Source organism: Belonocnema kinseyi, chromosome 8, assembly GCF_010883055.1.
Source record: "Belonocnema kinseyi isolate 2016_QV_RU_SX_M_011 chromosome 8, B_treatae_v1, whole genome shotgun sequence".
In the NCBI taxonomy this organism is placed as follows: domain Eukaryota; kingdom Metazoa; phylum Arthropoda; class Insecta; order Hymenoptera; family Cynipidae; genus Belonocnema; species Belonocnema kinseyi.
In genome coordinates, this window is record NC_046664.1 from 137,563,132 (window position 1) to 137,576,385 (window position 13,254).

The 13,254-nt window shown below is 32.9% G+C and overlaps 1 protein-coding gene across 9 annotated transcripts in view; it reads left to right on the forward strand.

Annotated features, from left to right (window-relative positions):
* LOC117177683 (epidermal growth factor receptor-like) overlaps positions 1 to 13,254 on the forward strand; it is a 326,636-nt gene that overhangs the window by 91,807 nt on the left and 221,575 nt on the right. For 8 of the 9 annotated variants that reach the window (XM_033368525.1, XM_033368523.1, XM_033368518.1 and 5 more), the window contains one exon: positions 3,431 to 3,661. The exons of the other annotated variant lie outside the window; for it this stretch is intronic. The gene's annotated coding sequence lies outside the window, so the exon portion shown is untranslated. The remainder of the gene's footprint in view (positions 1 to 3,430; positions 3,662 to 13,254) is intronic. 9 annotated transcript variants of the gene reach the window in all.

The window sequence follows — 13,254 nt, forward strand, 5'->3', positions numbered from 1 at the left end:
TTATTTAAGACAAGTAATTTGAAATCAAATATTTAAAAGTAAAGAATCTTTAACTGTATTGTTTGACATAGAAAACCTGGAATCGTTAAAATTTCGAAGTGCCTTTAAACTTTGAACGTTACAATTATATTTGTTGTATTCGAAAAATGCTTAATTTCTAAGTGAAATTTTTAAATTTTGATGTATAATTTACAAATTAATATTTGTAGAAAAATTCGAGTAATTTAAAGAGATATTTAGCAGTTTTAAAAAGGTTCCAAATTATTTTGCAAAGTTAAGAAATTTTTCTTAAAATCTTCTAGAATCTTTTTTGAAAATTTTGTTTAAATCTTTGAAACACTTTTTGAATATTATCTTAAAATAATTTTTCATAATTACAAGTTATTTCTAATTTTCCTAGGAATCTTAAGAAAATGTTATTATACTTTGAAGCCTTTCACAATCCTTGAAAAGAATCTAATTTTTTTGTTTAAAATCTGCGAAAATCTACATTTTATTTTATATTAGGCTATCATTTCAAGTTTGAATCTTTTCTAAACTTCTACATATCTCCTAAAATTACTCAAATTTCACCTAGAAATGATAAATGTTCAATTGTTATTTATAAATCCAAATTATAAAGAAATTTTCTACAATTTGCAGGATTTTCTGAAAATGTTAGAAAAAATTTAATTCATTTTGACTGGTATTTAATAGTTCTGAAAAAATTTCTAAAATAATTTTAAATTTAAAAGAATTTCTAAATTTCTCAAGATTTCATAATAAAATTTTGAAGCTTTCCAAGTATGTTTAAAATATTTAAAAAGAAAATAATAGGATTTCTAATTTAAGTAGTGTTCAGTTAACATTTTTTAATTTTTCAATATTTGATGTTTCTAGCTTAAAAGTCCTCAAAATTATATAATTTTGACAATTTTAGAGTCCATTGATTGATTTTTTAATTCAGAACATTGAAAATGATAACGTGGATTTATATTTTTTTATATTAAAAATATGTTAGTACTTTCAATTTTATATGCGTAAATTATTGTATTCTGAGTGTATAACTGTAAAGAAATAATTAAAGGTCTTTCGAAAAACGAAACCAAAAATTTAAATACGCATAACTTTGTGAACATTTTTTCACACTAATCGCAAAAATATGCATCGCCTAATTTCTTTTAAAAAATTAAAATATTTTTTCCCTGAGAGATTCTGCGACTTTAACTTTAGGATCTGCGACCTTTGAAATGGATTCGGTCTACTACTAATTATTAAAAATCAAATTTTAAAAGATTTCTGGAAGATATATACTCACAGAAGTAGGCTCATCTACTCTCCTCCTTGTCTTTCGAGTTTCAGGGCAAGGTACGAGCCTCTTATTCTGTTCCTCTGTAGGCGCCTCAGAGGATGCGTCAGTTATTGAGGACTCTGGAATCTCTGTAAATTCTGGAGTTTCCGCATCCAGAATTACTTCCTCATCTACCACATCAACAATCACCTGCAAGAACAAAAAATTCATTAAAAAAAATAATAAGCGTATTCGTTTAGTGTACATTGTAATAAACATTTCTTCTTATACATACCTCTCTATCCCTCTTAAAATCTTCAAGTCTACCCAAAAATTTCAGCCTATCCCCTATTGGAGGAATGAAGACGCTCAGTGCCTCAAAATTTAATAAATAAAGAGTGGGCACTTCAATTTTATTATCTGCAAATCAGAAAAATAATATTTTATTATATTATAACAAATTACATTGGTTGCATAATAGCGAACTCACGACAACACTGCAGAAGGCTTTACATTCCTAAATTCCTATAATTCTGTTATCTAATTATAAATTTTCAAGAAGATACAAATGTTCTTTACTGCCTCCTATTGGAGCTAAACAAGTTTTAAATATACATACAGAGGAATTCGTGTGAACGTGAGTTGGGCAAAAAAAGATATGAAACAAATTTTGAGGTTAGCATAGCGAGCGCGTCACCGTGCTGTTTATTCTATCTGCAGTTGTAACTTACCTTCAAACACTTTCACATACGAAGAAAAACCCCAGCTTGATATGAGCGTGACCATCCCCATTCACTGTACACAGAACTCGGTCAAGCAAAAAACTCCACACAACGTTAGGAAAACTATATACTTCGAAGCGTACGGTAATATGTTTGCACTACACACGCGTCCAACCAACACAAGCAAGCACTGTTCATAGAAAGAGCTGGGGGAAGAGGAAGGGGATGAAACTGAGTAGTTCCTTTTACTAAACGGCGAGGTAGAGTATTGTATTTACTAAACGATGATCCAGAGAAGTTGCTTTTACTATACAGGTAGTCAAGGCCCGTACTACGCTGTTTAGTAAAAGCAACCCAATGAAACTAAACAGCGTGTAGTAGATTTTAACCATCACTTAGTTACTATTACGATACTTTAGCTTACTAAACGGAAATAGTAGCATATACTATAACAGTTCTCTCCGTGTAGTATCTTTTGTGTTTTAGGTAAGTGGTAACGTCTCCGGCTTGTGTTTCTTCAATTGCTTAATTGAAAATTGGTCTGTTTTGTTGAAGATTTATTATTTTAGTTAAAAATTCGTCTCTTTGGTTGAAAATTGACTTATTTTTCCAAGTAAACTTTGGAAGAAACTTTTTGGTAGATAGTAATTGATTTGGCAATTGAAATTAATTGAATTAAATTATTTTGTTTCAAAATTTGATTATTTGATATTCGCATTAAAAAATTCATCTCCAGTACTATAAAATTGATGTATCTTGTTAAAAATTCGTATTTATTTAGAAGAAAATTAATCTTTTTGCTGAGTAATTTCTTGCATAAAATATTTTCTGAAATAGTTATATAAATCTACCGATTAGAAAATTCGTACAAATTGCAGTAAAAATTAAATAGGAAAAGAGAAGAAGTACAACCAAAAATGAAACGAATTTTTAATCAATTAATGGAATTTTTTACCAAAGAGATGAATATTTGAACAAAAAAATAATTTTTTAACAAAGTAATTTATCTTTGAACCAAATAGTTCAACTTTTCACCAAAAAGGTGACTCACAAAATAGTGTTGCATTTTAAAAAATTGAATTAACTTTTTAACCAAATAGTAGATTTCTTAACTAAACAATATGAATTTTGAATCCGAAATACTATGGCAGACCTTTCAACCAAAACAAAATGATGTTTTAACTAAGAAAACTTAATTTTTCTTATAGGGTTGTATTCATTCAGTTTCAATTTAAGTGAAAAAAGAATATGGATTTAAATAATAATAATAACTTTTCCAAAGAATTACGTTTCTTAACTTGAATTAATTTATAATTCCATTAAAAGTAGACTAAAAGTGAAATTTTTTATGATTTTTCATCTGAAAAAACTTCATGTCATATTTATTCTTTATTAGATTAGACTTAATATAATTTTGTATACTCATATGGTTTTCTAGGACATACTGATATGTTTCAAATACGAATAGATCTAGGCTGAAAGACAAAGGGATTATCTCCACAGGGAAAGTAGCATCGAGGGCCTGGAGCAACTTCGAACCCAGTGAGGGATAGGTTTACTGCACACTGGAAGAGAAAAGGTACACAGGTAGCCGTGGAGAAAATTATGGCTGCCTCTACTAGTGTAGTCAGAAAGACGTGATCGGAAGATGATGTGCATAATAAATAAGGTAACATACATAATCATATTTAACATACGTAATTAAAACAAACAAAAGATAATAGGATGCATGTTGAATAAAAATAGAATGGGGTGGTCATCCTTGTGAAGTATGACCAGAATACCTGGTTTAAAAATATGGTATCTTCATACGCATGGGTTCAGGTATGTGCATTGATGACACGTGCTAAGAATACGCTAGATCCGGAACGTCGATAGTCGTATGCTTCTTATTGTCCTGCACCACTTACCTGTTATTTCTTGACAGTCGCTGCCGATGCACAATAAATGTATACAGTTTGGTGGCAATAATTATTTTAATTTTATAAATGCGTATCTGTAACAGGTATCCGAAATAAAAAATTAAAACCTCTTGGCAGGTTTTAATTCAAAGTCATCATCCTTCATCAAAACGTGAAATCTATTTAAAAAAAAAAGGATTCCTTACCCAACCATTTTAGTCCGGACTTCATACCCACTTCCGTCGGATTCGCATTTTATATTCAATGTTGTTAATGATTCTTGTTCAGGCTGATCTCATGATTCCTAATCTGCGTGATACCCCTCTGGCATTTATGGCGTTCTCGAGATATAAGCGATTAATTAAATTTCATTATCAATCAATTATTGAATTACCGTTCAGTATTAAAAAAATTTTCTTTTGCATTATTGTAGAGGAAGAGAAGAGGAATAAAAGTTGTCCCGACACTTATTCGATGAGATCAATAGTTTTTGCAAAAAAAGCATTAATAAGTAAAATAATGGTTAGAATAAGGTATATTTTCGTGCTCTCGACCATTTATATTTACGTCGCTGTATGCTGTTTCGTCTCCGAAGGCCTTACTGTGAAAGGGGGGGTAATGGCGCCAGCGCGCACCGAAAGGCGTCACTGCCGGGGGTAGAATCGGCTTAGCACCCGAGCGAGTAACGTCTAATCAATAAATCCATCGTTGTCTAGAATTTATTTTTTTTATTTACGCGCAACCCTTCCTCGTTTCTTGAACAGGTTATGGGCCCAACCACGCGGTGGCCTAGAGAAGGACAATTTTTCGCGTAAAGTATTTTAAAGTGAGATTCTTTGTGAGAGTGTGAAGAAACTGTTCGCGTTCACGCGTATTCACACAACGTTTTTTTTTCGCTCGAGTGATTTTGTTCAACGGACTCACGTTACTTGGCAAATCAGTCATTATGTCGGACAATAACGTCCCGGATTTTCGAAACGTGACGAAATTTAAAGGCCAAAATTTCCAACTATGGAAATTCCAGATGAGAGCGATTTTTGTGTCTCAAGGCCTCATGGGAATTGTAGAAGGCACTGAAGCTAAACCAGAAGACACCCAGGCAAATGCTGTAGCTCTCCTAAAATGGATCCAGAAAGACGCCAAGGCGATCTACGTTTTGTCGTCTATGGACTATACTCAGCTCGACTACCTAATCACCTGCACATCTCCCAATTCAATGTGGGAAAAAAGGTCGAGTATCCACGAACAAAAGTGTGCTACAAATAAACTCACTCTCACCACGAGGTTTCACGAATATAAGATGGCGTCAGGCGACTAAGCGGTACAGCACATGGCGAAAGCGGAAAACCTCGCGAATCAACTCAAGGACGTTGGGGAGACCATTTCGTACATCATGATAATGGCAAAGATCATCGGAAGACTACCGTCAAAAAGTAGCCCATTCATATCAGCGTGGGACAGCCTCCCTGAAAAGGATCGAACTCTGGAAAAACTACGCGAGAGAATTCTGCGCGAAGAATCCCGCCTATGCAACGTGGACGACCTGACCAGCGCACTAGCGACCACCAGCTTGGCGAAGAACCAAGGTAAGAAGGACTTTTCATTGAATGACGGCAACCCGGATAAAAATAAGAAAAGCGTTATTTATAACTTTTTAAAAAAAAGCGGTCATATCGCGAGATAGTGTTACGCGCGAAGAAACGAAAAAAAAAACCAGGTAAAGCAAATAACGAAAATCGAAATCCTCCTAAAGACGGCCAAGATTCCGTGAATTTTAGAGCGTTCATTGTTTCATCGAATAGCGAAATACCCGGAAAGGCAGAAAAACAAATTTTGTACTCGAACTGGTTCCGCGAAATGGACGACGATCAACTCTGGCTTCTCAATAGTGGCGCCTCCCGCCACTACTCATGCCGACGTGAGTGCTTCTCGGATTCACGCCCATGCGAGACGAATATGTACACCTTGGCGACGACACGCGTCTAAAGGTCGAAGGGTACGGGAAGGTCGAGATTTCGCGTTTAGTACACGTCGACGACGGGCTCTTGTTGTGCCGCAATCGTGACATTCTCAACGATTTAGTAACCGTTCTTAAAAAGAGTTCGATACTCCATGTCGGCATGGAGATTTTACAGTATGATAATTATATTTTTATAAGCCAAGAGGCATATATTGACAAGATTCTGAGAAGGTTTGAAATGTTAGATTCGAATGCCGTCAAAACTCCAGCCGATCCGAGCGAAAAGCTAACGTATCTAACCGTCAAGAATGAGTTAAAACTCCCTTATCGCGAACTAGTCGGATCTTTGTTGTATTTATGAGTGATTTCGCGCCCCGACATCACGTATGCCGTCGGTGTAGTCAGAAGATATCTGGATAATTACGACGAGTCGCATTGGCGCGCAGCGAAACGCATCCTGCGGTACTTAAAAGGGACGCGTTCCCTTGGATTGCTGTTTTGTAGTAATCGCGCAGCTAACGGACTCATTGGGTATTCGGACGCGGATTATGCTGGAGACATTGTTACTCGTAGATCAACCAGTGGCTATGTTTTTCTATTGAATGAAAATTGCGTAGTATGGTCGTCACGGAGACAGAGTACTGTTAGTCTCAGTACGGCCGAGGCGGAATTCATAGCGGCGAGCGAGGCGACAAAAGAAGCCATCTGGCTTCGCAAAATGTTGCACGATATCTGACACGGATGGGTTGGGCCAACGACTCTACTAGTAGAAAATCAAAGTGCGATTAAACTAAACCGTAATCCGGAGATTCATCGTAGGTCCAAACACATAGACGTTCGTTATCAATTTATATGTGAAAAATTGCGTGACGGTTCGATTGACACAATTTATGTAAACACGAACGAGCAGTGTGCGGACGTGTTCACGAAAGCCTTAAGTTTTGAAAATTTCGATTAAGTGCGTACTAAGATTATTGTAACCAAATTGTATTGCTATAAAATGAGTGTAACTAAAAGAGTAATACTGTCATAATCAATCAAAAAATAAAAAAAGGCATATCGAAAACACTCAAATAGTGGAGGTGTTAGAATTAGTCTGGGATCCGAAGAGTAGAGTGAGCATCCATTTTAGGTCCTGATAATTTGATGATTGATTCTTGTCCAGAATGTTCTACTGATTCCGAATATATCGGGTGCACAAACCGAATTCCAGGTCGTTTTGTTGTTATTTGACATTCTATGTGTTTAGATAAAAAATGTCATCTCTCTGAAAATTATTAAAGTTTTGAAAATATTTTTCCATATTCATTTAAAGAAGTGTGATATGCACAAATTTTGTTGCTAGTGTATGTTGATTTAATTGATAGTTTTGGAGCAAAATAATAAAATAGCTTTTTAATGAAAAACCATTTTTACAGTACATTTTTTATCATTTCATATATTTTTTTCTGGAATCATATAGAACTAGCTGAGTCGAAGACAATTTGTTTTTAATTTTTTTTAATTAGGCTATTGGTTTAGAAAATTCTATTAAGTAGGATGTTTGCGCGTGTGTGCTTGTGTGTGAGGTTGCGGTTCAGATTGAAAACCTGCAGCTTCCGAGACCCCCCTTCCTGCCTGTCCTTTCAAAGCTCTTACTAACACTCGTACACATAGACGTGAAAACTTTGTACTTATTTAGAATTTTGTCAAAACTAAACTAATAATCTAATTTTAAAAATTTCAAAACCAACTGTATTTTCTTAGTAGTTCTGTTTGATTCCAGCAAAAATTATTAAATGACAAAAAATGTACTGTCGAAATAGTTTTTTATTAAAACGCTATTTGATTGTTTTTCTCGAAAACTATCAATTAAATCAACATACACTATCAACAAAATTTGTGCATATCACACTTCTATAAATGAATATGGAAAAATATTTTCAAAACTTTAATAATTTTCAGAGATATGACATTTTTTATCTAAACACATAAAATGTCAAATAACAACAAAACGACCCGGAATTCGCTATGTGCGCCCGATATATTCGGTATCAGGAGAACATTCTGCACAAGAATCAATCATCAAATCATCAGGACCTAAAATGGATGCTCAAGTGCTCTTGGATCCCAGACTCAATAATAAGCCAGTCAAGGAAGGACTTTAAATGGAAAAAATTTATAACAATGAACTTAGTTGGCAGGAAGCTTCCTTAGGGGTCTTGAAACACCTCCCAAAATTCAGTAAATTTGGGGGGGGGGGGGGGGGGGGGGCTCGAGCCGCCATCTTCCAATCTGGCGGCCTATTTAATGTTTTTTTCATTTCTCAAAGTAGGGACTTTGTCATTAACCTTCCTTATGTCTTAACAATGCATCCGCAAATTTTCCAAATTTTAAATTAATTTTTTGACATTAAAAACCGCCTTTTTCTGAACCTGTGTCAAAACTATTGGAAAATCCGAGTTGAGCTTGGGGGTGAAGTAATAACGATGTATTTACTGCAGGCCCACTTTTTTCTTCAAACGATAGAAAACATAATGCACCCATCGTAAATAATCTCAACTCTTTCAATGTGCCTGGGACCCTTCGAACTGCATTTCCCAGTGCCTTAAGCGACCACTGTCATGTGGCCACAGGCGACTATCGGCGTCCCTCTTCCGCCAAAGCAAATACGCGAGGGCAAGCGAGAGAGTAACGGGCTTGTTAGTACAGTCAAGCACAGTTATTTCTATTTTTGTAAGAGAACCTTTCTTCTCCCGCTAACATTTCACATCTATTAAACGCGTTTTTTGTATCTGAAAAAATCATATCATTACTGATTTTTGCATGAAGCATTCCAACGGTGCTGCAATGATCGTATCAAACTTCAGTAATGATCGGATTAAAAGTAAGCTTATAATCAAGCTTTACAGTTAACAAATAAATCAAACGAATTTTCAACTACTAAAAACTTCAAATTTTATTTCAAAATCTTGTTAAATCTAGAAGTTATTTTAAATATATGCAACTTTAAAATTATTTTTGAAATGTTTTTCGAATTTCTGAATGTCTTTTGAAATTAATAGAATTCTTCGTTCAACTTTTAGAAATTTCGCAAATTGTAAAAAATCATGTTAAAATATTCTAGACTCTTTTAACATTTTGAAAATCTTTTAAAATCTTTTAAAGTATTCTTTGTAAATAATATTCCAAAATAAAAAATGGTATTCAGTTTTCCTAGGAATCTAACGAAAATGTTTTATTCTTTTGAATCCTTTCACAATTTTTAAAAAGTTTATCATTTTTTTTAAATCTGCAAAGATCGACATTTTATTTTAAATTAGACTGTGGCTATTTGCACCTAAATTTCGGTTCGACTAGCCGAATTTTGTTGGTACAAACTTCGTTTAAATTATATGAAATCATTTTAAGTTTTTAATTAATTTTCAATCTTTTCAAAACTTCCAAACACCTATTAAAATTACTCAAAATTCGTATAGAAATAATAAGGGTCCAATTGCTATTTAAACATCTAAATTGAAACATTTCACTTAGACACTAAACCTTTACTTTTAAATAACAATCAAAATAGTAACGTTCAAAGCTCAAAAGATATTCGAAATTTTAACGATTTAAGTTTTCCCAGGTAAAACAATTCAATTTCAAATTGTTTATTTTTAAATATTCGGTTTTGATTTATTCGGCTTGAATAAACAGTCAAATATTGATAAATATAAAATAATTATTATTGTTTGTAATCAAAAAATTTAAAATAACATGAATTAATATTTTACACTGAGCCAATATTTTTAATTTAGTGAAAGCATTTAGTTACAAAATACATTTTTCCGAAGTAATTTTTCAATTAAAAATAGTAAATATATAGTTATAGTAATAATAGTAATAATAATAAGCTTAATTTTAATCCGATCATTACTGAATTTTAATACGAACATTGGAGCACCTTTGTAATGCTTCATGCAAAAATCAATAATTATATGATTTTTTTCTGATACAAAAACGCGTTTGATAGACGTGAAATGTTAGCGGGAGAAGAATGGAGATACAAAAATGGTTATTTTATTATCTTCCCCTTGAAGTATTAATCTGAATTATTTCATGGAATGTTAATGATTTTCTGTTCTTGTTAGATTGTCTTCGAAATTAATATTTTACAAATGACTTTCTATGTAAACAACAGTAGATGTGAAGCCAGAAGTAATTTGGAGACGTGTCAAACGAAAGGTTTAAATTCACTTCAGAGCTTGATTGTAAGCTTAATTTTAATCCGATCATTACTGAATTTGGATAAGATCATTGGAACACCTTTGGAATGTTTCATGCAGAAATCAGTAATGATATGATTTTTTTCTGATACAAAAAACACGTTTAATAGACGTGAAATGTTAGTGGGAGAAGAATGGAGATACAAAAATGGTTATTTTATTATCTTCCCCTTGAAGTATTAATCTGAATTGTTTCATGGAATGTTAATAATTTTCTGTTCTTGTTAGATTGTCTTCGAAATTATTATTTTACAAATGACTTTCTATGTAAACAACAGTAGATGTGAAGCCAGAAATAATTTGGAGTCGTGTCAAACGAAAGGTTTAAATTCACTTTAGAGCTTGATTGTAAGCTTAATTTTAATCCGATCATTACTGAATTTTGATAAGATCATTGGAACACCTTTGGAATGCTTCATGCAAAAATCAGTAATGATATGATTTTTTTCTGATACAAAAAACGCGTTTAATAGACGTGAAATGTTAGCGGGAGAAGAAAAGTTTTCTTACAAAAATAGAAATGACTGTGATTGACTGTACTAACAAGCCCGTTACTCTCTCGCTTGCCCTCGCGTATTTGCTTTGGCGGAAGAGGGACGCCGATAGTCGCCTGTGGCCACATGACAGTGGTCGCTTCAGGCACTGGGAAATGCAGTTCGAAGGGTCCCAGGCACATGGAAGGAGTTGAGATTATTTACGATGGGTGCATTATGTTTTCTATCGTTTGAAGAAAAAAGTGGGCCTGCAGTAAATACATCGTTATTACTTCACCCCCCAGGCTCAAATCGGATTTTCCGAGAGTTTTGACACAGGTTCAAAAAAAGGTGTTTTTGAATATCAAAAAATTAATTTAAAATTTCGAAGATTTGCGGATGCGTTGTTAAGACATAAGGAAAGGTAAATGACAAAGTCTCTACTTCGAGAAATGAAAGCAACTTCTTCAAATTAAGCATTGAAAATGATCAAAATAATTTTCAGTAGTAAATAATTAATATAGCTACAACGAAATTATCGATATTGCACGGTAGCTTACCTTCAGCCAAGCTCGAAATAATAAACTGCACTCGTTTTCATTGAGGCAATCGCTCATAAATGCAAAAATAATGAACTTCCAAAAATGTTCAATCTTTTCAATTTTCCGGACAAACTATTCACTTTATGGCAATGTTTTATATAACCTTTTTATTCAAAAAAAAATTTAGAGTGTCTTATTGTATAACTTATTTTGCTCTAAAAACAGCCGTTTCCATGGAAAATCTAAAAACATTAAATAATCCGCCATATTGGAAGATGACGGCTCGAGCGCCCCCCCCCCAATTTACTGAATTTTGGGAGGTGTTTTAATACCCCCTAAGGGAGCTTCCTGACAACTAAGTTCATTGTTATAAATTATTTCCATTTAAGCCTCCTCATCCAGCTTCGTTGACTGGCCTATAAGGTATATTTTCGTGTTCTCTTTCGATTGCACCGAGCGGTGTCACCATGATCTAAGAATACACGGTCTAGCCATATTGGTTAAGTGAGCGCGCGAGAATGCAGTATATTTGAAAGGAAGTAAATGCAATGAGCGAAGATTGTAAGTTAAAGATAAAGAAATTATATAGTTTATAAATAAATGGAATTAGTTTGAAAATAATGCAATTTTTTATATGCTTAATCTAAAGTATAAACAAATATATAACATCTAACTTGTAATATGGAAGAAATACTTAGAAATATGGATAACATAACCTCTCATTGCACCTGAGGAATTGTACCTTTTAACGCGAATGAAATGAAGTATCATCCACACAAGAAGAAAAAAGAATATTGTTTTCGGGCTGAAAGCAGAAACAAATAAATGCAAAATATCGATATCATATCATATCTTATATTATGATAATAGAAGTTTTCATATTTCGTATATACATAAGCACTAAATGAGAACAAAAGAACCCTCTCAGGGTACACAAAGTCACATGTTCAGATTATGAAACCAATTCAGAAAGAAGACTTCACGATAGGAAGTGAATAATTGAGAAAAAGTTCAGAATCTGCATTTAAACTGTTCCATTTGAAAACTCATCTTTTTCAGGGTGGCCGTTTTAATCGACGAAATAAATTTCCGGTCATTTCCCGGTTTTTTTCGAGTTCGCGAACATTTTTCACGGTCAATGAAGTTTAAAAAATGGAACACTAAAGCTAAACAATTTTCCATTTGAGTTAATAAGAACTGAGCTGTAAATGAAAGCATTCAAAGTAGAATAGTTAAATTTTAAAATTTTAAAATTGAAATTTAAAGGTTTTTAATTTAGAAATGTTGTATTCAAATGCTCAATAATTTACGCGTATAAAATTGAAGGTACTAACATTTTTCCATGTAACAAAATGTACATCCACATTATCATTTTCAATGCTCTACATAAAAAAATCAATCAATGAACTTTAAAATTTTAAAATTATATAATTTTAAGGAACTTTCAGCTAGAAACATCAAATATTGAAAAATTGAAAAAATTTTAATTGAACACTTCTTAAATGAGAAATTCTGTTATTTTCTTTTTAAATAATTTAAACATCCTTGGAAAGCTTCAAAATTTTATTTCAAAATCTTGAGAAATCTAAGATTTCAGTGTAAAAGTGAAGATTACTCTATTATTTTGAACGCGCCATTTTTCCACCTGTCTAAAATGTCATTATAAGAATAGGATATCTCAAAAACAAATTTATTTATATTTCCATGGCGGCCGCCACATGGGTTCCTATTCCTCAAAAGAGATCGTATTTTCAATATATTTAATTCCTTCTAATTGTACTGAAAGATAACCTCACAGAGATGTCTTCTGTTCCTTAAGAGTGTTCATATTTTGAGATTATTTAATTCCTTCTAATAAGTTCAAAAAATATGTGTAATAAATTGTTTTAATTCCTTCATGTAGAATATAAGTTTTGAAAATTTAATTATAATCAATTCAACTCCGCCTCTCTAGAGCTAAAATTATTTCAATTCACACATTTAAATAGATTTCTTTGACGCATTTTTTAAGACTTTTAAATAAATTAGTAAAATGTAAATAAATGTAAAGGGGGAGGGTCGGTAAGGCCGGTTTTTGGCCTAATTTATTTTTGGACCAAAAAATCTGAAAAAATCATGGTAGTATCTTATAAGTATCCCGAG